Raw genomic sequence first — 24,338 nt, forward strand, 5'->3', positions numbered from 1 at the left:
CCACTTTTGTTTTCTCTGCTGTGTTAAAATTCCCAAGCTTTGTCTCTGTTCACAGATAAACTGCATTAGAAAGCCTTTGAAGAAACAGTTCCATGGATTTGCTATTGAGGACATGGACACACAATCACTGTAAAAGTCACTTTAACTAGTTCTTTTACAGTATAGGCTCTGAGCTAGCTGATGGCAAAAGGCTGAAACTTTGCAGGGGGAAAAGAAAAAACTTTACTGAGACTACTGGATTAAAATTGCTTTTTAGTTTAACTGGACTGTTCTGGGCAAAGTCCACAGGAGCTGCGTTTTGCCCTTTACACATCTTGGAAATGTGCCTTGGACACAGGTTACCACAGTTTAATATCCAAAAGCACCAGCAACTATTGCAGTTTACAACATTTGCACTATGAAAAGGTTCTGTAGGCTGTGAAGAGGCATACTTCATTTACCTCATTACACACTTTGTACGTTGCATGTTAAAAAAAGAGTAATTTGCAGAATTCAAGTAGTATCAAGACTGGATTGTCTGAACTTTAATATATGTCATAACTCTCAAACAGCTCTTCAAGGATACAAGCAGGCTTAATTCTAAACTCAGTGGTGAAACGGAGGATGTTGAAGTCATTCAGGAAAAAAATGAATACTACAACTGAACTGAAAAAGTGATTCAAGCACTGAAATTACATGAGGAAGTGAGAGAAGATGGCAGTCAAGTGAGCAGAAATGTTTATTTATTTAGAATGTTTATTATTTTTATACTTGCAGTATAAAAAATTATCTTCTATATTATTTTTGGTGCTGTACCAGGTCTTAATGGTTCTCAAATTAATGAGAAAGGGGAACTATCTTAAAAAAATAAGGGTGACTGCATCGAGGTGGAGGCCGGGGACCTGTGACTGGGCAGGGCCGGGCCGTGGCGGGGCTGGAGCCAGCACTGCTGCGTCGTCATGGGGCAGCACCTGATGGCCCCGGGTCGGGCTGAGATGGGGCCAGGGCTGGGGCTGTGTGAGACCTGGAGGGTGCCAGGGATGGGGAGAGCTGGGAGGGCCCTCAGGGCCCTGACATTTTTATAGAACAGCAATGTCACTGTCAAGTCAATCTGGCCAAAAGAGTTGTTTTGTTTAAGGTGATGTTCCCTCTTGAGAGACTACTGTTACAGTCTTTGCTTCAGTCTTCAAGTACTTTTCATCCAGGGAGTGCAGAGACCCATGGAAACTAAAAAAATGTAAATATTATTTAAATAATTATATTCTCTCAAGAGAAAATGTTTGGCTTATTTTTTCCTTTATTGAAGACCATTTTGCCCAATCCTGACATGAAAACAGCAAAATATCTGTTGGGAATAGGCCAAAAAAAAAAAAATTATTAAGAACTTAAGGCCATCTGTCTATGTATTCCCACTTTCCCCTCCTGAATACTATAGCAACATTTCAAAGTAAAACACACAAAAAATGCACATGTTAAGTTTTGTAATGGTACTTATTAAACAAATTTGCTACAGAAAATAAACACTGAATTCATGACTACGGGTGAAAGTACATCCCAGTTACATTAATTGTAACATAAACGGGTCCACATATGTACTGCACATTCCCCTTCTCAGACAGCTTTCACCACTCAGTGAAAACACTGCAATGAAGGTTTATTTTTCTCAGACCATGCCACATTAAGACAAGGCCAGGATTTGCTGCCTCTTACACCCTTAATTATTTTTAAAGAGAGAGATGGCGATATATATGCAGGCTTCCACTTACCAGCTCTACCTCTTTATCATTTGTGAATTCAAAGCAGAGGAGCAGGCAAAACAGTGCTTAGAAATACTTATGGATGTTGTAGGGCTATGTTTTGCCTGTCACTCAGTTCTTTCTGTATAGCTGACATATTTTGCAGAACTAAAACATAAACAATTCCTTCCCTAAATCAGAATTCTTCAAGCACTGAAAGAAGGAAAGCATCTTCTGAGAATAGCCATTATGCATTTACAAAGTTCTTCCCAGCACTGAAGTGACCTTCTCAAACCCAGATGACCACAGGAATGCAAGCAATCACGGTGATAAACCAAGCTGTGAGGAATCCTTGCAAGTGTAATTGAGAGTGTTTGTAGCCACATAGCTCAAGGGATAAAGGTTACCATAGTTTTCATCCTTTCCATTTAGTCCATATAGATATTTTTTGGTTATATTCAAGACAGGAACATGGATAGTGGGGGGTAAAAAAAGAGAAGGTGGCAGGGAAGAGTGAGTGAGTATAGATTTACCGGTTCATTAACACTGCTAATTTTCTTCTACTTGGTGTTGTACGCATGCTGTAGAAACATTGTATTAACAGAGTATTAATGTTCATTAGAATATGAGAAAAATATTTAAAGGCAAGAAAAAGTATTTAAAAGCTATTTATTGTAAAGCTACTATTTAATAATCTGTTATACCCATAACTTCCTGCTCTTCAGAACATGCCTAGTTACTTCAGACATGAGGGGTCCAGGCCAATACAGACATATACTTTACTTATCAGAGCACTTGAGCATGTTGTGCTGAGAAAATTAAAAATACAATATGTCTAGCCTACTGACTTTTTAAGGGGAGCACTCTGAAGGTGAGTGAATTCCTCCTTAGAAATTTTTAGGCATCTGTATTTGCCTGTAAAACTAATCGACAAGTGGCAGACTAGTAAAGAGCAAAAAGTATTAGCAGGTATGGATTTTGCTTTAAAATGATTTTGTGGTTTGTAAATCTATGCAAAACAAATTCCATTGGTAATAAAACTTCTAAGGATACCTAGGATTGTGTTGATTTTACACTGCTGCTTCTGCAAGACACCTTGTCTTCCAAAGATATTGGAGCTAGAAACAAACACTAGACACATTAGAAAATCTAAGCTGCACATGAATAATATGCATCTAGACATTAATTCATCTTCTTCTGAGCTTTTAAACACCCATTGTATCATATTATGTGGTATACACAACTAAAATGCTTATTTTTCTTTTTTTTTTTTTGAACAGTAAAACATTACTTGGACCATTTTTTCCAGGGGGGTGCGATACTTATTTTACAAGCCTTGATTTATACCCTTGACCCAAATGACACTTTACTTGAGCAAAAGGATTTTGAATTTAACTAATCTGCCTATGTCTGAAAATAGGGATGTATATTTTCTAGAATCATACATACTACAGTTTAGTAATTATTCTGAATTCCCATTATGCAAATATGTACACAAATACATAGATGTATAAATACCAATATGTACAATCCCTTATTTGATAATTGGTCACAATAAATGAAGACCCCCTATCAGATATGATGGTTTTTGCACAGTAAGATAAACACCATTTTCTTTGTTCGGTTTCGAGATATTACAATGACACTCAGCCAGAATACAATAGCATTTTGGGAACACTATTAAAAAAAAGTCATAATGCTGACTATTTCTTTTAATAGCTCAAGTGCTTTATAATTTGCCACGTAAATACTGAAATAGAGATAAGTCTGTAATTCTTTTTTTCTTGGTCTGTAATTCATTAAGTTTCTTCCTCATAATTAGGAATCTATTTTCTTTCAGCTCTCAGACATTTCTCTCCAATTGGATCCATACTATGTGTAATTCTTGTTGTCTTATGCCCTCAGTTACAGAGTAGAGTATAATCTGTCCAGTCACTATCACTTGTAAAGTTCTTTATCGGTTTACCCTTCTCTCCTTCTTACACGTAAAAAAATAACTTCTTTGCTTTTGTGTGGGGGCATATGTGTATGATTATTTTTTTCCATTTTAAAGCTTAAAAAGCACTGTGATTATACTACCTTGAATGTCCAAACAAATGTTTATAGGTTGTTTGGGAACAGCTTCTATGTGCTGGGTGATACTATCTCTAGCTGTAGCTACAGCAACATCAGTTCTGTAGGACAAAGACGTATACTAGCTTGTCACTTGCCTTAGTTCTGGTATCCCTTGAGAGTATTTTGGATCATATTGACATTTATTTCAGGTGCTCTCTCTGATCGTCTTTAACAGGGTCATATATAACCGAGTTAGTCAACCATCTCACTCCTGTTTGAATTGCATTGTCTTGTAGATAAAGTTATTTGCCTGGTTAAATGCTTCATCCCTTTCTTTTTTAATACTCTGCCTGCTTTACCCTCTTGTATCATGCTGTATTTGTATAAATTTCTGATAGAATTGAGCTGTTTTCTGTTCTCCTATATTTCTCCCTAATTATACTCTTCTACTAAACAAATTGGAAATGTACAAATAGTAGATGGAAAGCAGCTACATAAACCCCCTGTGCTGAAAGATATAGTACTGCTAGGGTTTTTATTCTTACACGGTAATTGGATTCAAACATTCAAAATAAATGTTAGACATTAAAGGGATGTTATTTAACACAGTGAATAATTATAATTTCAGTTTCTTGCTGTACGGACACGTGAGAACTGATAGTATTTCTCATACATTTTACTTTTTTCTGTATTGCTCTGTGGGGATTGTTCCATGAAAATAAATGAACAAGCAAGTGAGTGAAATATAAAACCATATGATAAGGCTCAAAGCTTGTTCAGCAAACATGGAAGCGAAAAGGATACCCATTGCTTTCACTCAGCAAATATCAAGGATTTACATCGTACCCTCCTTTGAAAGCTCTACTGTGCTTTTAAAATGCTCTGTTAGCCTTTGCAGTACTGCTGTGAAGTAACTTCGGTATGTATTGTTCATATTTCACAAAGCGCAGAATATTTTTGCAGAGGTACAGACTATATTTGAATCAACTTTATCTGCCTTTTATTTACCAATACTCTTCCAAACTAGGACCTGAAAATTCCCAAGTTCTGAATTTCATTATTTCTGATCATATTTGTAACTGCGATGGAGGCAATCTCAGTATGCTGGGAAAGTGGGAAGAGGGTACGTAATGAGTGGAATACATGTAACAAATCTGGCTCTGCTAAGAGGAAGATATTCACCCATCAGGCCTCTCCAGTAAGTCTATGGATTTTAAGCTTTTACCTCGTGTGGAACTGCTAGGCATTACAGTTGTCCAAGTTACACTTCTTCTGAGATCTGTGCAAGACTGTGCAATTGCCCCTTGGCTTTACACACACAGCTCGAATGAAACATGTTTCCTATGGATCTCAGCTCCACAAAATATTAAAGCACAATTACTATTGAAATCATCATGATAGTGATGATGATATTAACCAGAAAATGTGCGAATATTCATCTTCCAGTATAATATATCTTGGAAAAAGCTTTGAGGTTCCAAGGGAACTCTCTACAGGGACTATAATCCATTGGAACAAATATGGAAAGAGTTATATAGTCCTGAAGGGAATACTTGCATGCTGCAGGCCTGGTACATCTGCTCCATGCTTCCCTTCTCATCCTAAGTTCAAATTTATAATTTCTCCAGCATCTTCCAGAATTTTACATTTTCCTGAACATGAGAGCAGTGTATGGCTACTTCAATGAACTTCTAGAAGTCTTCAGAAGTTGAAAACAGAATACAAATGAGGAATGAAAGGAAAGAATCAGTATCTGGAAGTGAAGTTGCATAGATGTCCTAAATGTTACCTGCTGCATTTGGTAAGGAGCAGATATTGGAATATGGAATCCTCTCCAGAAGTTCAGCTTGAGTGTTCTGGAGCAAATTTATTTTTGCCAAGCTATTCATGAAATATGAACTATTTATATTTTGTCATAAAAGCTGAGTAGGAATGACTCTTCTAACTACACACACCTTTATTTCTACCTAAACTCAACCTAAAATTTTATGGCTTGCAGCAGTACTAGCATTCCAGAATCAGCTCATCCAAAAAAGGGAAAATAATCTACATCCCACTGCTGACACACAAATGATTTCAGGTGTTGCTTACAAACTGATAGCTTCCAACAGAGCAGCTGAGTATTTGCAGTAAGTCTCTTTACCAAATGAATTTTTGGATTATATGTTTGTTTTCCTTATCCGATCAACTGGCAGCTGCATCTTTGAGTACCTAACAAATATTTACAATGCATTCAAACTGAGGAAGTGCTATAGAGTTTTCGAGGGCTGAAGTTGTTTCCCTTTTCCCAACATTCTGTTTTATGGAACAGAAACTATTCAAAGAGCATTATATCAAGCTGTCAAATCATACCTTGAGTGAAAGGAGCACAATGATTTGATGAAAAAAATCTTTGTTGGTACTCTTCCATTGTTCTTTCTTCTCCTGCTTCTCTCACATTATCAGTCTTTGAAAATAACACTGGCCTTATACTGTATCATCTTCTGAGTATATAAGGCCATATAGACTATTGTGGCAACCCAGTAAATTTATTATAGCTTACAAAGTGACTCTGAAAACCTATTTTAATAGTTATCTACTTCATTCCCTGTATATACTGATATATTTTAAAAACACAGCATATGCAGCCATGATTTCTTTAAGTCTTTCAGATATAGCAGTCCAGAACGAATTTTAGTTGTGATCCAAATAAGCAAGCAGAAATGGTGAACAGATTTTTTGGCAAATAATGGCAAGAATTTCATTCAATGTTGGTAAAATTTTAATCCAGATAGAGGTACTACCTTTGAACTATTTTGCTATTAACTTTAAAAAAGAAAACAAAACCCATTGTAACACTTTTCAAAAACAGGCCTTGAATCTAATATACAAAATATGGACCTAAATACTTAGTTATATACAGGCAGAAAGAATTAAGAAATGGTAAATATAAAAAACATTTTTTTTCTGTGTTTCTTCTGTGCAGTTGTCCTCCTAGCCTTTCTTTGCAAGTGTTTGAGTATTACCACTAATCTAATGAAATAGGTTAGTATTAGGGATAACTAGTCGCAGAGAAGTTGTAGAGGGGATGCATTATGACAAATGATGACCTGAAAAATGCCAGTTTATTCATGTCTCCAATGTCTTTGGGAAGTTTTCACAAATTTTTGGCTGAATTTTGTTTCAGGAAGTAGTTAAGAAATGAAAGTAGTTATGAAAGTGTTGAAATGTCAAAAAGGAATTCTATCTTTTGCTTCAGAATTATTTTTTTCACAATTATAAGACCATTATTTGAATAATTCTAAGTAAGAATATGTATGAAATAAATATAAACAGTGTAAGGGTAAACAAAAATAAAAGTGAATCCTTTTCAAATTCTCAAATGACAATGTTTCAGTTGATGCTAAGCAATATTTCTTTTCCTTTGAGGGGAGACTTGTTGACTCACATTTTGAGAATTTTAACTTGTGACAGCCTAGCATGGGAAATTTTTTTGAAAGATATATTTTGTATCAGTATTTTCCTAAAATGAGCTGTAACTATCTGCACAGCTCTGAGTTGGTGCATGAACATAAGACTTAGTGTAGAAACCCTTCAGATTAAGAAAGCTAATGAAACATCCCTTTCTAATTATCTTGGACTTGCCCCTTTCTTGCCTATTTGGTCACATTAATAACTTTGGTGTTATAGAAATATTAATAAAACAAATAGCTTTAACCTCATCTTCGCTTGGATTAGCATATATTTGTTTTGGTGCAAAAATATTAGTGCATGCTCATTTTATGGCCATTTTGAAAGTCCTTCATAATCTATTTCTTCATTTTCACACCTAATTTGCCTCAGCCTGCTTATAGTCTGGCCTAGGAGAGCAATACTGTGTAGTACATGCATCTCTCAACATGCAATGAATATTATATATGGTTTGTATGGATTTGTTAGTTTTTAATTGTTTATATAGGACTCTAAGCAGATGCTGTTGACCATGAAGGAACAATTCACTGCTGAATTATGAAGACATTGGAAATACCTTTTTTTAAGGCGGCAAAAAAATGAAGGTTGTTCGGGTATGATCTTGAGTATCACAATAATTTAAGTTATTTGGGGACTTGAAAGGGAATCATCTCCTTCTTGAAGCAATGACAGCTGTTACCTACAAATGAGTACATATAAAGTATTTGTATTTCTCCGTGTTAGTTACAGAACAGAATTTATGCTGGTTGATTTGGAATATACGAATGTATAGTCTCTGAACAGACAACCTCCATGAATTTTTCCAGTTTTGAATATATCTGTCACAGCATGCACTTCAGTGTAGTCCTGTATATGTTACAATCACATCAGAGAGGTCTGTAGTTTAAATCACAAGCTCCAATACCTGCATATTCAGGGAACGACAGGATTTGTGGTTACAACAGATAACCTGCTAGATTAAGGGCTGAAATTTAAGAGGCATATGCAGTTCATTATACATGGAGCAGTTGAGAAATGATCACCATCAGTGAGAGCAAACACAATAGTGCCTTGAAGCTAAGTTAGAAAGATAGCAGTGCTGTTAATAATTAATTTTCTCTGTTGTGTCTGGCATCCTGCCTGTGATAGCAAAAAAATCCAATAGGATATTGCTATATCCCCCAGCCTGTACAAATCCACTAGGGGTGCACTATGGCTGATATGTTGTTGCCCAACAGTACAAATTTAAATCAAGAAGTGCTGTCAGAAACACCTTCCCTCATCTCATAGAAGGCAATCGAATGTGGGAGATAGGAGAGTGTTGAAAGCCCTGGACTAAAGTTGGAAAAATCTATCTATTGCAGCAAGCCTGCTAGCAACTGTTAAATCATTCCAGATAGCAACATAGCTATGCCTTCCCCTTGAACTTTCATCCTTTTTTTGTTTTGGTTTTGTTTGTTTGCTTTTAATTTAAATTAAATTTAGCCCAAGCCTTTTCAAAGTCTTCAAATGGAGGGTCAAACTGTAAGACAGTCCTGCTAAAACAATCAAAAGCAGATATTTTTTATCTGTTTACATGGCTTGAATTCTTTGATCTATTTCTATAAATGTTTTCATGAAGTGCCGCTGTAATAGAAATACTCTATAGTGTACATGGCATGGCTCCACTGTCCTTGAAGTTAAGTTCCCCCTGGCCTTTAATGTATGTAGGCCCACAATGTGTATTCTAGGTAAATGCTGTTACCCAGATTTTTCAGAAGTGCACTAGAGAAGAAATCACAGAAATAATCTATGACAGCATAAAGATTTATCTTGGGTCCATAAAACATGTATCTTTGACCCTGGAGCATCTTCTCTCTTGGTACATACACCTTTCAAGTTTATATCCATTTCAAGTTTATTTCTAACATTCAGTCTATTAGAGGAATAAAACTTAACATCTTGGTCTCAGGTAGATAGGGAATTTTAGCTTAAATTTTGCCTCAGAACTGAAAAATATCAGCAATATCTAAATAGCTGGTGTCAGAAATGCCAACTGTTCTCCAGGCTCTTGGGGGGCAGAGGGTCTTATTTTTAGGTTTTATTGCATCTTCCTCAATGATACAAACGTTTCACATTTTACAGACTGGGAATTTACTGAATCATTCTGCACAGCAGACCTGAAGTTTTGACACTGATTTTTAGAAAAGGTCTGAGGCTTGGTTTCCTAGTTTATCATTGTATGTTTTACCCTTAACATTTATTATGCAACAAAAATTAAAAATGAGCTTCAGATACATCATCTAGCTCAAGATATGAATACCTCAGTGTTTGTGAATGAAGTGCATTGGTCTAGATCATTGTAGTGACTGGACACATCTGTTTTAATTTCAAATTGATTCTGAGTCTCCTTCTTCTAATCCCAAATCCAGCATAGTTCAAATTTAAGGAATTAGTTCAGGGTCTTACCATTAGCCAAAATCCTCCTTTCACATTGGTTGTTCCAACCATTAGCAAATCAATTTTGTATTGCCTCTTTAAATTCTACAACTACATAGTCTGTCTCATCCTTCTTTGTCTTTTAACGCACTTTTGTAAAACATAGATGATTAATTCCTAGATACTAATCAGTTTTCCTATGCCCATAATCAATAGTGATTTCTACTTTCTTCCTGAGAAACAAATTTCTGCTTTGTATCACTTAATTTCAGTTTTCTCAAATTACACTCATTTCCTGACAAGCTCCTTGTCAATATTGCATGTATATTTTAAAATTGAAGTCTTATACTGATGGGCTGAGATTGGTTAGTCAAACTTTGAAATCAATTAATACATAAAAAATAACACAAATAAGTGCTGGGTGATGTCATGAGATGTTTTTGTCTTATGGAATATCTTTTACCATACCTGGTAGTTTCAGATACAATTAACAAGAGTAATACTGTACAGATCAGTTCCAGGTCAGAGATTTTTCATATCTCTAGCTGGGAACAGGAACTTCATGTATTTTATTTAAACTCATAAAAATGTCCTAATACCAGTTGTTTGTGTGTTTGTTTTCACTATAGTGCTTGGATAAGATATGAAATTCTTTAAAAGGGTGTGCAATACAAGAGTATTTATAAGTACTTTAAAGAACAAATCCTCATACTGTTCTGGCACTCTGTGGGTGGCAAGTGCAATCAGTCATATTCCATACAATGCTATTAGAGTGCAAACATCTAGTATATAAAAGGTGGTATTTTTGCTATAACTATTAGCAAAGTCATGGTTATTTAGGATGGCTTTCTCACTCTTTATCAGGAAGATACTTAAAACTGACTTCACAATAATTTTTGAAACACAACTTTTGTGTGCACATATTTTTTCCTGGAAAAAAAAATTGTTCTTTTGTCTTATTTAATCTCATAACCCTATTGTATTGCAGGGACTGGAATGTACATTGAACACTCAAAAGGTTGCCGGATACATCATGGAGAATGAATGAAAATGCTGTGCCTATTCAGGTAGGTGCAAAGTGATATTGCAACATGCTATGCTCCTGTTGTCTTTAGTAGTTATTGTTAAATGAAGGAAGTCAAGCCACTCAACTGTGGCTTTCCTCTAAGTTGAGTGAGCACAAACAGAGTGTATAAACTGCTTATACCGATTCTGACTACAAGTAGATAAAACTAAATATTTAACATATGTTTTTAGTTCAGGACTAGATACCAAAAGTTGATATTCTTCTTCAATTCCAGTGAGAATTCAGGGTTCTTAGTACCACTCAGTAATGCTCAGAATTTTGCAGGATTGTTCCCTAGCTGATGAGGTGAAAGGCTAGCTAACAACACTCCTGTCCTATTAACAGGACTCTTGATGATACCGAGGTGAAAGGCATTTGAATACAAGAGCTCATGCATAAGGTCAGTGAGATTTTGCCTCTTGGAAATAAGGAACAGCTCTCTCTGTTTCTTGGGGCAGTAAACTGAAAACTAATCAATTATTTCTCTCTGATTTCCAGAAGGCTAAAGAGGTGGCAGTTTCCAAAGTATTGTTACTGCTTTATCTGCTTAACTTTCTAGGTTCAGTGTTCTATTTAGTAAGTAAAGTACCATATGGGTACTTCAACTTTTGAAATGATCAGTAAATTGTTCTTCAAGTGGGATACTTTGGCATATCAAAGTGTTTAGTGATGTGCTTGTATATGAGAGTAAGGATTATTCAGGGTTTTTTTTGAAGAATTTGCTTTGGTTTATCAAGTTGTTTAGCCCTTGCTAAATAAACTACTTCTAGGGTGAAACAATAATCTTATTGCATCAATATATTTAAAGGCAAATCTAGAATATCTGTAAATATCAATTAGTTGATATTTACATTCAAATATGTGTTTTAAGATTCCTTTTATTTTTTTATTCACCCGTTTTCCTTCATGAAGAAAACTTCTTTCTTGTTACTATTTTTTGAAAATTTCTTTACAAACATATTTGTTAGCCATATGAAAGCTATAAACTCCTTTGAAACACTCATACTTTCTATTTAAAAAAGACATGATATTCATTCTCATTTCAAAAGAAGTTTTATGTCATCACTGGTTGCCAGCCATTTCTTTTTTAAATGAGAATATGATAATTTTTTTCTTTTAAAATACTGTCATTTTAAGTGGCTTGTATTTCTGAATTTCAGCCTCAGTGAAGTATGTAAGATTTTACAAGAAAGCATCTGCGGTGATCTAAATTGGTCAGTATTTTGCAATCTACATGATGTTGTCAGATGTGCAAGCAACTGCCCTGAGAAAATGTTGCCAAAATCGGCAATGCATTGTTATTTTTTATGACTGGTGTCTTGCCTTGGAATGTTTCTCCTTCTGAAAGAATTTTGCATGCAATATAGTATTAGGAAACCAAATACTGTCTGCCAGAGCTATATCTGGTTCACTCCCAAGCAACGTTTTTTATTTATTTATTGTGTTTCCACTTTCCTGCACTGTGCATATTATCTTTTTGTTTGTGTTATTAATTTTCATGTTGTCTTTTCATTTTATCATCAATATGAATCACAGTTTTTTGGAGGAAGAACAACACTGTCCATTCACAATTACCAGAGTAAGAAGAATCTTACTCTTCTTATATGAGTGTTAGAGACTCTGTCTGTCTCTGACCCTTTTCCTTTCTTAGAAAGACAAAGTGCTGATCTAGGCTAATCATTAGACCAAAAGGAATCTCTGGCATCTACTGTAGCAGAAAGTTATGGAACCTTAAGATTCTCCCTTGGTGTGTTTTCTGTACCCCTCATTTTATGTTGAATATGCCAGTTGTATTAGAATTTATCAGTGACAGCCTAATGGATAATCACAGAGGGAAACTCCCTCTCCACCCATTCTTCATCCTCAGAACTCAACATCTGGCCATGCCAGCTTGCAAACTGGTCCTTGACAGGCCAAAGGTCTAGAAAACTTGACACAGCAATTCAGCTTGGCAAGTTCTTTTCTTGGCAAGCTTTTGTGAAAGGCGTCAGACATTTACATTGTCTGGTCATCTCTGTAATGACCCAGATATCACTTTGGTATTACCAGCGTCTGGTGGGTGTAGCCCTTGAGGAGCTGGAACATCTTTGATCATGTTACCGCTCTTAGTCTATGCTGTCTCTGTTGTCGATGTTATTTTATGGAAATTAATTAATTAATTAATTAGTATATCTTATCAAATTCACAATCTCTAAGTTGCTTTTTGTGGATACCAAATGTGACCTATTAACACAACAAATGAAAGGGGTCAAGGGTATGGACTAAACCAATTCCCTGCCTAATTGCTAGCATCAATTCTGTTAAATCCCTAGCATTAATTCCATTCCTAGGCAACCTCACTCTCTGCACCTCTCAATAGTTTCATAAAGAATTCAGCTGCCTAATGTTCAAAATGTTGTTCCCACAACCAGTGTAAATAAATGGAAATCCTTTGTCCTTTGTGGATTTAACATGCAGGTACAAGTCCAAGTTTCTGGCTCCCGAAATCCTTAGGAAACTTATTACGTGCAAATTTTTTTTCTGTATAGTGTAACATTGGCAGCTGATAACTCCAGCCACTACACTCTTTGTCTAGAGAAGAACTATTTCTCTCCCCCTGGAATTATTATTACTATATCACAAATTAATTATGGAAAGATGAGCAAGTTTGACAGTCTATACTGAAAAAACAGTGAGTTGGCAGGGTAGGCAGGAAGAAACTAAAAATGATCTAAGCAAACTAGGAATAACACAGAAATCAGTTTAGAAGCGTATTCTAAAGAGGCCACTGAATGGTATTCACAGAGCTAACAAAGGGAGATCCAATTTGCCTGTGTAGCAATACCTAAATTGTATCTAACTTTTTGGCAAAATGTCTTCCTGAAATAAGCACCTAAGCTCCCTATCTAACCAAGGAAGTGACTTGCAGAGCAGGTGTCTTTGAAAGCCTGCAGAGGAAAGGCAATACTATCTACAGACGGTCTGGCATCAGTTAGCCCTGTGAGTGTGACCATCATATGTACAGAGGCTTTTAAAAAGTGAGAGTGAGAATCTTTCCTGTCTATGTAATACTCAAGGGATCTGTATATGTTCAGGCTTCTGTAAAAATACCAGACAAACTATTTACTTCTAGTTAACCACGTAGAATTTGCACAACCTTAGAACTAAATGCCAATGCATTCATTTACTTTAGGAAGAAAAAAAAATAATAAAAAAAACAACAAAAATGACATTGTATAGCAGTCTTAGTAAAGGTTATGCAAAGTCTGAAATAAGAGAGAAAATATCTGCTGTTTAAGGCAGATCTTGGATCTTACATATTTAGGTAAAGACCATTTTTACTGCTATTGAGTCAGTCTGTCTTGCTAAACTCACTGGGCCAGTTTTTCCTACACTGCAGCACACTTTCTTTGTTCCTCACATGCATTTTCTTATTACAGTACTTTCCACGCAGGTTGTAAGCCATAATAATGGACATTTTGCTGTGGTCTGATATGAAAAGTCAGAGTTGTCAGAAGACTATAAAGCACATGGCCAAGAAAATTATCAGTTCCTCAGTGCACAGAATACATCCAAGGTAACACAGGCAAAAATTGCCTTTTGTTTGCTGGCAGAATGCAATTTGTCACCTTCTTGCAGCTTTATTACAGTTATTAAGTAACATTGCATGAGATCCTGAAGTTGTAAGGAAGATGAAATGAGGTGGTGCTGCACAAGCCAGGTGTACTTCTAGAGGCATTCCAAGTTCCATATCAGTCTTTTGAGTTGTGAAAGCCATTTCTATGTGCACATGGTTCAAAGAAGAGATATTAGCAACATGAAAATGCTGGTAATTTAGTAGTATGTACGCAGTTCATGCAAACCAATGAAATAATTTTATGTTCTTACTTTTACTTTAGAGACTAAAATTTTCATCAGGGTCTAGACAAACATTATTTGGCTGCCTGCTTTGGATTCACTGACAATAGGAGATAGGATGGAGTCTCTAATAATGTAGCTCCAAGAACAGAGAAGAACAGTCAATGTTGTCAGGTCAACAACAAACTGATGCAAATACATCTCCATCACTTGGCTTCTGCTTCTGCTGAATTAGAAAGGTTTGCAGTGCCAGGAATGAAAATGATTTCAGAGGTCTGCCAGTTTTGATTCCAGATGATGGAGATGCACGCTTCTGCTCCAAAGGTTTTTCTGTGCTTCTGCATCTACAATATCTGGGGCAGAAGAATGACGGTCTGATCATATGTCTCCTCCTTGGAAAGCAGTTGCAAAGTGTCTTGAATACAGTATTGTTTTTCTCAGAGGAATGTCCATGCTTATTTTACAACAGAAGTGCTGCTCTGCTTCTTGTCTTTTGGGTCAGGTTAATCAAAGCAATGAAAAATATTTTCAGAGGTTATTTGTGTGTTGTGCATATGCAGTTGACTTTTACAATAGCTAACTTTTTTTCTTTTCGAGCAACTGCTAATCACAGCACTGTAAGGGAGGGAGTGGCACTGTATGGGGTGAAATTCTGTTTCCACTGAGTAAGCAGAAGCTATTATCTCTTCTTAAAGTGGGTCATAATTTCACCTATGTGTCTTACAGATTGGTTAAATAATTTTTTTTGTTTTGGTTGAAGAAATTAACACACAAATATAGGTGCTTTATTCACCTCTGAATCCAATTAAAGCATAATTTAAAATTCCAATTTAAAAACATAATTTCACCTTGTTTTTGTTTGACATGGTTAGAATTAGAAAGTACTCAGGGGAAAGTTCACTTTTATTTCCTATTTAGAAGGTCTGTGCTAAGTTATTTCCAAAATCTCTTGAATTTTGGGGGGTACTATAGAACTGTGTAAGGACTAGAATAATACACTGTGCATAACAGCTTGCTACGATGCTACCATAAATTTTGAAAAGCAGCACAGGGATGGAAGTCTGGTCCTGTCTAGACTCAAGGCACATTCTGATGCTTCTGTACATTTTCACTTTCCATAACTGTTTTTCTATAACTTACCCTGTGATCAAACTGCTGCAAGTTACCTTAATCTAAACAATCTTTTAAGCCAGTAAATTCTTCATTCTTCTCTGGGTCTTATCCTACTTGTGCTTTTTACAGTAGCAAAATCAGTGCCTGCTTTTCAGTATTTTTGATTTCATGAATGAGTAGAAAATTATTCCTTCTCTGACATGTCAGATATTGCACTATTTATGACAATTCTTCTCTTCCATTGGTTTTCTTAAGTCTTAGTTCCCTAGAGAGCTTATTTTATGTTTTTATTGGCAAGGCATATATTATGCCCTCAGTATAATACAGTTTTACTTTTCTTCAAATAAAAATATCTGTTTGGGGTTTTTTTTAGTATATGAGCCATATAATATTATGGCAAAAATTGAACTTAGATAACTAGAAATCCACCAGGGCAATATTAGAACTAACCAAATAACAAATGGTTTGTAGTAAATACTTCGACACATTGTGTTCTACATTGGATCCTTGAGTTGTATATACACATTAATACTTTATTCAATCCAATCTTTGGCATGCAAAGTTAGGCTGTATTAATATCTTTGCTGTGCATTTCTGTTGCCTGACTGACTGAACGTATCATATTTTAAGGCCAAATAACGAATTTATGAATTTTAAATTTTATGAATTTAAATTTATGAAATTATGAAATTGTGAATTTTAAATTTTCTGTTCCCATTCTGTAATGATTACTTAAATTGTCCATGCTTTCAATGATTCCTGAATTTTTCAAATTTATATAAAGAATTTATCTTTTTGATTCAGAACTCCTTGGGAATGCTATGTTCCATTACCATTCTCCTGCCTTCCTTAGTGTAAATACCTGTCCTAATACTCATGCTGCTAGGAAACAAGGTGGGGTTTGAAATGGGATTATTTTGGTGTGTCTCATTCGCATATGAAAAATCCCTCTGCACCTTCTGTGAGAACCCAGTTCCTGTTGTTCAGTTGTATGTATGTGCCACTACACAGATGATACAAATGTATTGGACATCTGTTTCATAAGCAGTGTCTTGTGCTTGACAGGCCACAATGTTATGGACATAGGCCTTCAAATAGCTTCAAAGCAAAAAGAAGATACAGCAAAGAATGAAAACTATCTTGAGTTCCTTAATCTTCTTCCTCTCTGTCCTAATGGATTAATCTTAGAGCTGTGAGCTTGGATAAACAGACCTGGCAAGAAAATTCTCTCACTCTTTGTTTCTTTGGGTTTTTTCCTTCTAATTTTTAAATTCTCTAGGCTCTACAGCCTAGAGTGAACATAATTATTTTCAGTGAAGAACTCTCCATTTCCTACACTACCCAGTGGGATCTTCAAGCTCCATACACAATTAGATTTGCTGGTGGTTCTGTCATTCGTGCATTGGCAGTACATACCTACTTTTAATTTGCTCATGGTGTGTGCGTCTGATTGGCAAAGTTCATTCAAAGAGAAGATTTATTTAGTGACTTTAAAGGGGTTTATTTGGGGTATTTTAGGGATCAGGATTCAGCCCTGACAAATAGGGAATTTTGTTTGCTGTTTCATCTTTGTTTTTATCGAACCTGACTGCTTGTCTATAATAATTACACTAAACTCTAAGTGGATACCTTGTGGCACATTTCACATTTTTACTTTGAAAAAGAATTTTTAACACACGCATGGGCACTTTTAAAGGGCTAAATTAAAACCTACAAAGTCAGGAGAAAGATTTCTAATGTTCACCCTACTGTCCTGAAAAATAAGTCTGTGGCCTTCCTCATTGTGGTATCCAACTGCTAAACATAGAGTACCTGAATATTCTGGGTAATGTCTATAGCTGGACAGAAAGTTAAAAGGTAGTTAAAGTGGATTAATTAAGTTTGCTTTCTGTGAGTGTGTGATAGCCATCTTCAAGGAAAGTAGTTCTTATGTACACAAGTGGAGCAGAAAGAATACATTTTAACTTAAACACACACATTTTCAGACCTGTTATGGATATTTCCAGTGAAAAGTGTCATTGCCATACATGGTTTCACTTAGCAAGTGCAATTGTGAAAGTAAAACTGACTATCGCTGGGCATTGAGGAAGATAGGATTTGGTATGACCTAACAAAGAAAAGCAATGTGAAAAAGAAATACAAAAATCACACTTCCCTTCCTACCTTTTTCTGAAAGAGTAAGAGCTCTTCTGCTTCATTGAGAGCCCCAGTTTGTGAAAGAGACTGCCCACCTGCTGCAAATTTCAGTTATCCCTTTCAGAAGGAGATTATAAACTGTTTTAGGGAAGCTGGTGGATAATTTGAAAAATTTTCGTACAGAAAAATAAGGTAGTGTTTTTGAGCAAGTAGGATTTTTTCTTTTATATTTTTTTCTCTTTTGTCCAAGACATCTCTAAATATAATATGCCACTTCAGTTTTCTTTCTTTCTTCAGCCTCACAAAGCAACCCTTATATTCACAGATTTGTGCCAATTTGTATCAGATGAGTATCTCACCATGAAATAGTAATGCTTTTTGAACTTAAGGATAAAAAGCTACGGCAATTAGGTGAAAAATCTTAGCTGTCAAACATTTAATTTCCAAATTCAGTTACTGAATGATTTCAGCAAAATACTCACAAACACTTCAGAACTTAGAAAAGAAAATTTCTCTTCATTTATATAGTGAAATGAAATAAGGGATATGTTTTTATCTATTTGTGGATGTTCCACAAAGAGAAAATGAGGTTGAATTCATGGAATAAGTTATTCGCTGCTAATTATACACTGCTGTAGCATCAATGGAAAAATCAACCACAAATGTACTGCAATAACTTAGCAACGTGAATGGGAAGCGTAGCTGTTCCCTGGTGCACATGAATACAAGATGCTAAATTGTATGAAAATGGCCCCAGGATATTGTTTCAGATTCTGTATTGGTTTCTGTATGAATAGCACTGCTGCAGTGAAAAGCAAAAGAAAACAAACAGCTCAGAATTTTTCTACTGGTTAAGAATATATCAGGTAAAATCCAATATCCCCATGGATCATGAGTTCAGGTTAAGTTACAAACATTCAGTTGGGCAGTTGCTTTCTATTTTATGCTATTATCCTGGACATTTATTTGTTTGGCAGAAAAGGTTTATTCTCCACATCACTTCTCTTTTTGCTTTGATCCTTCAAGTGGACCTAATTCCATGTTTGTAATATCATAATCCCCTGCTATGGAAATTAATGTGGTGTCACACATATTCAGTATTATGTAGTTTCAGTGCCAGAAAGGACAGTGAGCCTTGAAAAGAGCAAGATATTCTTAAAAAAAAACCAAAAAAAAAAAAAACCAAAAAAACCCAAGCAAACTAATAAGCAATCTTTTCAATAAATATTTTGCATGTGGCCAGAATTGCATAAGGTGGCTGAAAGCATAATTTGCTCCACTGGATTTGAAAGGTCCTACTTCTTTTTCCCTTTCTTGGTCTAATCAGGAAGGTATATATGTTAATTTCAGAGGGCATTAAAAAGGCATAATCTTTTCAGTGAAAAACTATCAAGGGATGGATTTTTTCTCCTAAAATATTCACATGAATCTTTGGAAGAAGGCTTTTGGAAGTGGATCTATCTAATGGTTCCAGTTTTTCCTTCTATAGGGAAAACACACTGGAGAAGGGGAGAGTAAAGGGAATGTCTCTTACCTGTTGGGAGGATGGGAGGAAGGTGCTTAAGCAAACCCCAGGGAATATTCATAATTTTCATAGCTCATGCTGGTTTGGAGGGGAAGCCAGCTCTATCCTGTCAGAAGTCCCTTGTACTCATTGTTGGCTCTTAGGCTCTGGGTCACAGATATATTGCTGGAGACCTATTGAGTTAGGGCTTCTGGGACTGTTAGTAGCCCCGGTACCTCTCTGGAAAAGGAATCTCCACTGTACATGTATGCAGCTAAGGAGCTCAGGCTTGTCATGAAATCCCTTCATTTTTTCCTATACGCTTTTCTTTTTCCTTGTGAACAGAATATCTTTATTTCCTCTATATTACGTGCTGTTATAGGGAAAAAAAACCTAATGTGCATTTCATTTGAGAAAAAAATGTCCATAACTGCTTTGCTGATACTGTAAATCTGCAAATAAACTGAAAGTAACTGTAAGATTCATCTCGGCGGTGATGCTGAGCAGAACTGAACTGTAAAATCATTGTCTGTAAGTTCATTTAAGAACTTGTCCCTTTATTCCACATCTTTCTTTCCCAAAAGCACTTAAAAATGTGTTTTTAATTATCTTGAACATCTGATTAATTTCTACATTGTGAACTACAGCCCTGGCGGGAAGATACCTGTCAAGACATAGCAAGAATAAATAGCATCTCTTCTGAGAAGTGTGGGATATGGTTAGTACAGTTTTCAACTCATATATTACCATTCTTAGGCTTATTTTTTAGAGCATAAATCTCAAATATTGCTGCCGAACAGTTTATTTGGTGGTTCATTATACCGCCCAGCAGGCAATGAAATCAGCAAGAGCATGGGCTTGTTGGGCTGCTCCATATGTTTATTTGCTAGCATGTACAGGAAACGACTTCACACACAGATCCTGAAAATGTTGAATATAGCAAATATAGAAAGAAAGGCTGGGAGAGAGGGAGTGGAGGATGGGGAGGAAAGATTCAAATGCAGATGGGAAATTTCTTTCCTGACAGAGGAGAGAGAGAGCAGGGCCCTGAGTTCACCCGTAGGCCTTGATTGCCCTGACCAGCCTTACCCCCACCCAGGCACAATTTGCCCATGGTCCAGGGGCCACACTTAAGCCCAAGCTAGGTTTCTCGCCCTGACCTGCTCCAGGTTGACCTCCAAACCCCATAGAAAACTGAGGTCATATAGAGACAGCCCTCTACACTGCAGCCAGAGCAGCTCCTGCTCCCCACCTTCTCAGACTACTCCCTGGGGATCAGGTGAAGGTAGGATCTTTTTAGTCAGATGCAGCTAATCCTCACTTGCTACCCAAAAAAATTCCTCTTTCAGCTGTATTAACCTCCTGGCTCTCGGGGATAGCTCTAGGTTGGGTCACCCCTGTAAGTAGCACAATGACCCCAAGCTCCAGAACCCTGACAAGAGAAAGAGTGAAAAAACATAAAACAAAGTCTGGTCCTTTTAGTGGTCCTATCTGGAAGACTATTGTACATTGAGGAGTTAGTGATCCATATAACAGCTGACCTAAGTATATGCAGGATTGCACTGTGCTGCACATATCCCTTGATGTAGTGGTGATGGTGCCACTGGCTTGTCTTGGTCTATCTTGAAGTGAAGCTGCATGTTTTCATATAAACATCCTCTTGTACCACACTAAAAATGATGAATAGAGTTGTTTACTTCTAAGAAAATCCTGTAAAACTCTAAAGTCCACAGTACTGGTGAACCTCACCATGGACTGGAAGTCTTTGTGCTGTGCCCTGACCAGAGGTCTGGCTTATGCTGTATCATCCCAAGGTTCCCAGCATCAGAAGGGATGTAAGATTTTATAACTTGCTATCACCTTTTCTGAGACATTAATAAAATAGTTATCTTTGTTGATAGTGTTTGTTCCTTTTTTGTTGGGAACCAAAAAAGAACCAGCACTTCATGGTGCAAAACAATCTTCATGTTTTGGTTAGTTCTATCTGTGCCATTTCAAAGTGTCACGAAGACTCAGCTGGAGCAAGAAAAGATGACTAGTGTCTTTTCTTTGATTCTTCATTCCTTTTCTTTTCCTCCTCATTCATCAGTCTTGTCAATACAAGGCAGAGAAAAAGATGTTTGGTTACAAGATTATTCCCAAAGAGAAGGAGACGAACAGGAAGATTTGAAACATTATGTGTGCCATACCCATTTTGTCTTTATTTTATTTGAGAGTGGGGGAGGGCAGGGCAGCTTCAGGGGGTTCCCAATAATAAGACAGGAATATACTGTACTTCATGATCTACAAACAGAGAAGATAGCTGCAGAGCTGAAGAGCTTGTTATCTCAGTATCTGGCAGAAAAACCTTCAGGCAACTCTTCTGCCAGACAAGCCAATCAACTAGAGCATGTTTCAGCCTACTGGGTAGCCCAGGACTAGTTATAGCTACATTGTTCCAGCTTTCTCCTTACCAAATATCTCAGCCCGTTGCAAGTAGTACACTGAGTAATACAATGGACATCTCTAGGTTCAGTTGCTCTCTCCTTCAAATGAAGAAAATCTTGTTCAGTGAAGTATGTTGTTGTGGTAAACCTTTTTAATACGTGCGTTAGCGTCGCGGCCCGAAGGGAGTCGTTCAGGACGACCTCCCTCCCCTTGGGGCCAAACGACCAAGTTCGTGATGCCCTTGGACTGAATTAAGGTGAAATGACACCAGCCAACCAGTTTTAAGATTTATTAACAAAGATAAGGCATGTGGTCAAATAGGATCAGCTAGCTAGACAAGTCCCGTGCCACACGTTTCAAACAGATTTAACAAAGGAGAGGGAAAAAGAGAGGAGAGAGAGAGAGAGCGAAAGAAAAGATATCACCATCCGTGGATCCAGCGTTGTCCCGTTGGTCCTCTTCCTTTGGGAGTCTCAGCAGTGGGGGGGGCTTCCGTCTGGTGATAGGTGGGTCCTCTTCACACAGCTCGAGTTGGGTACCTCCAAAGAGGGACCCCAAACAAAGAAGTCCCTGGACAATTATACCTTCCAATCTAAGCTCTCCACCCCTCACGCGGTAGTTTGGACCAATAATAATTTTCTGGGTCTGGGGTCTCCTGCTCCTTATTGGATCTCATCGTGGTTCCTAGGCAGGCTGTTTTCTGCTGCAGTTTCTTCCACAGGTGTGTCTCCATTCCTCCGGTTCTGCTATTGTCTCTCAAGGTCCTGACAAAGAGTTGGTAACTCCAGCAATTAGCACTGTTTCAGATGCAAGTTGCTGGTAACTCCCTTATCGTTCCCGCCTGCACCAGCTCTGGGGCCCTTTCTCACCGAACTAGGGGGTGCGGCCCAAGGCTCCAGCAAATTCAGCCACTCATGCCAAGCAAGTCTCACAGAAGTTGTATGGCCTGCCTGCACCCCATGCACCAAGAAATGTTTAAGGCAAAAGATTCATTCATCGGTCTGCCACAGTTAGAGAGAAACTAGATATACATTGTGCTTAGAATGGATGGTAGCTAGATCAGTGATGGTCCTAAGTTCCTGCAGGGTTTCATTACTGATCTTGGGCTGATCTCAGAAAATTTTCATCTCCTATATAGATGCCCTTCCATGCAAGTGGCAAATAAGTAATAAAGGAAGAAAACAGGTTTTTAGAGACATATAAAAGAAGCTATGGAAAAATGTCTATTTAAAGTAACAATTCCCAGAAAAAAAAAAAAAAAAAAACAGAATAGCAACCAATATGAATGAAACTAATGAGAAAGCATTTACCTAATAATAGAAGTATTTCTTTGGGGTTTATCTCTTCCTTGAATTTATGCCTTAAAGTCCTCCACTGGGAGCACAGCATGCCTGTAAAACTGTCAGCTGAAAAACGTCTTTTACTAAAGAAAGTAACTTAGTTACTATTCTATACTTACTGGTTTCTAGTCGTTTGGTATGCTAATGGAGTAGTTCTACAACATTCTCCTAACCATTAATCCTCCTGTGAGCTGTTCATTGCCTGTGATAACCCACTCTAATGGTCCTGCTTGTTGTTAGAGTAAGATGCATCTCTGTGTAAAAAAAATCAGGAGCCTCAAAAAATGTAGGACACTAGCAAACAGTGAAGGCAAGTTGTAACCCCTGGATACTGTAATGCCTTTAACCTGGCATAATTCTTCCTGATATAAGACAAGGAAAGTTTTTGTGTGACAAATACATGAAGAAATAGATTAGCTATAGCTCATATCAACAGCATCAGTATGGTTTATTTTCCCTGAACTCCTTAACGAAAGACTTAAAAATTTCCATGATACTTCCTTGGTATCAGATGTAGGTTTTGAAATATTTTCTTAATCTGTAAGAGATATTAGATTCAGTTATGTTGTCTTATGCCTCGAGTATACTTCCTTAATTATAAAGGAAGTAATTCTATTGACTTCAGATGATTTCTTTAAAGTAAAATAATATTCAGATGAGGTTAAAGATGAAAAGTCTCTATTCCACCCCCAAAGTCGGGAGCTGTCAGCTCAACCTTCAGATCTGCCAAAGTTTAAAATAAACTCTATTACCTAAATTCCCTAATAAAACTTTTTAAAGTGATGTTCATTGTGAATTAGGTCTTGCTAGTAGGGCTTGAATGATTTATACTTGGAATACTGAAAATAAATAGTACATTTTGGGAAAACTCCAGGCTCATCGAAATTGCAGAGCAGAGCAGGCTGATTTTCATACAGGGCAGGACAATTGAAATTGAACGTATTATTCCTCAAAATAATTTGACTAGAATAAATAATTCAATATTTCTAGATGCTTGTAGAATGGCTTTTATGCAACTACTGGTGAGAACAGACTTCAGGGAAGTTAGTTCTAGCACTTGGCTTAAATCATGAAGCTCAGGGAGACAAGTCTATCTACTTAGTTAGTACATCATTCTTGTGCACTAGAGAAGATTCTGCTGAGAAATGTGTACTTAGCACAAAGGTTTAATACCAATACATTCTTTCAAATATAGCCCAATGTCAGCTATTTGAATGTGCCCTGGAAGTGTAACTGTTCTATCCAGCAATGTGTAAAAGTAGGTAAAACTAAATTAGGTTAGAAGAAAGAGTCTGTAA

At 36.7% G+C, this 24,338-nt stretch overlaps 1 long non-coding RNA gene across 1 annotated transcript in view; it reads left to right on the top strand.

The window, feature by feature from the left end:
• Nucleotides 1–415: 415 nt before the first annotated feature.
• The window catches only part of LOC135328031 (uncharacterized), a 36,718-nt gene continuing 12,795 nt past the window's right edge, over nucleotides 416–24,338 (top strand). The window contains exons 1-2 of the long non-coding RNA XR_010388757.1: nucleotides 416–704; nucleotides 10,606–10,684. This is a non-coding gene — a long non-coding RNA (uncharacterized LOC135328031). The remainder of the gene's footprint in view (nucleotides 705–10,605; nucleotides 10,685–24,338) is intronic.

Source organism: Dromaius novaehollandiae, chromosome 3, assembly GCF_036370855.1.
Source record: "Dromaius novaehollandiae isolate bDroNov1 chromosome 3, bDroNov1.hap1, whole genome shotgun sequence".
NCBI lineage: Eukaryota > Metazoa > Chordata > Aves > Casuariiformes > Dromaiidae > Dromaius > Dromaius novaehollandiae.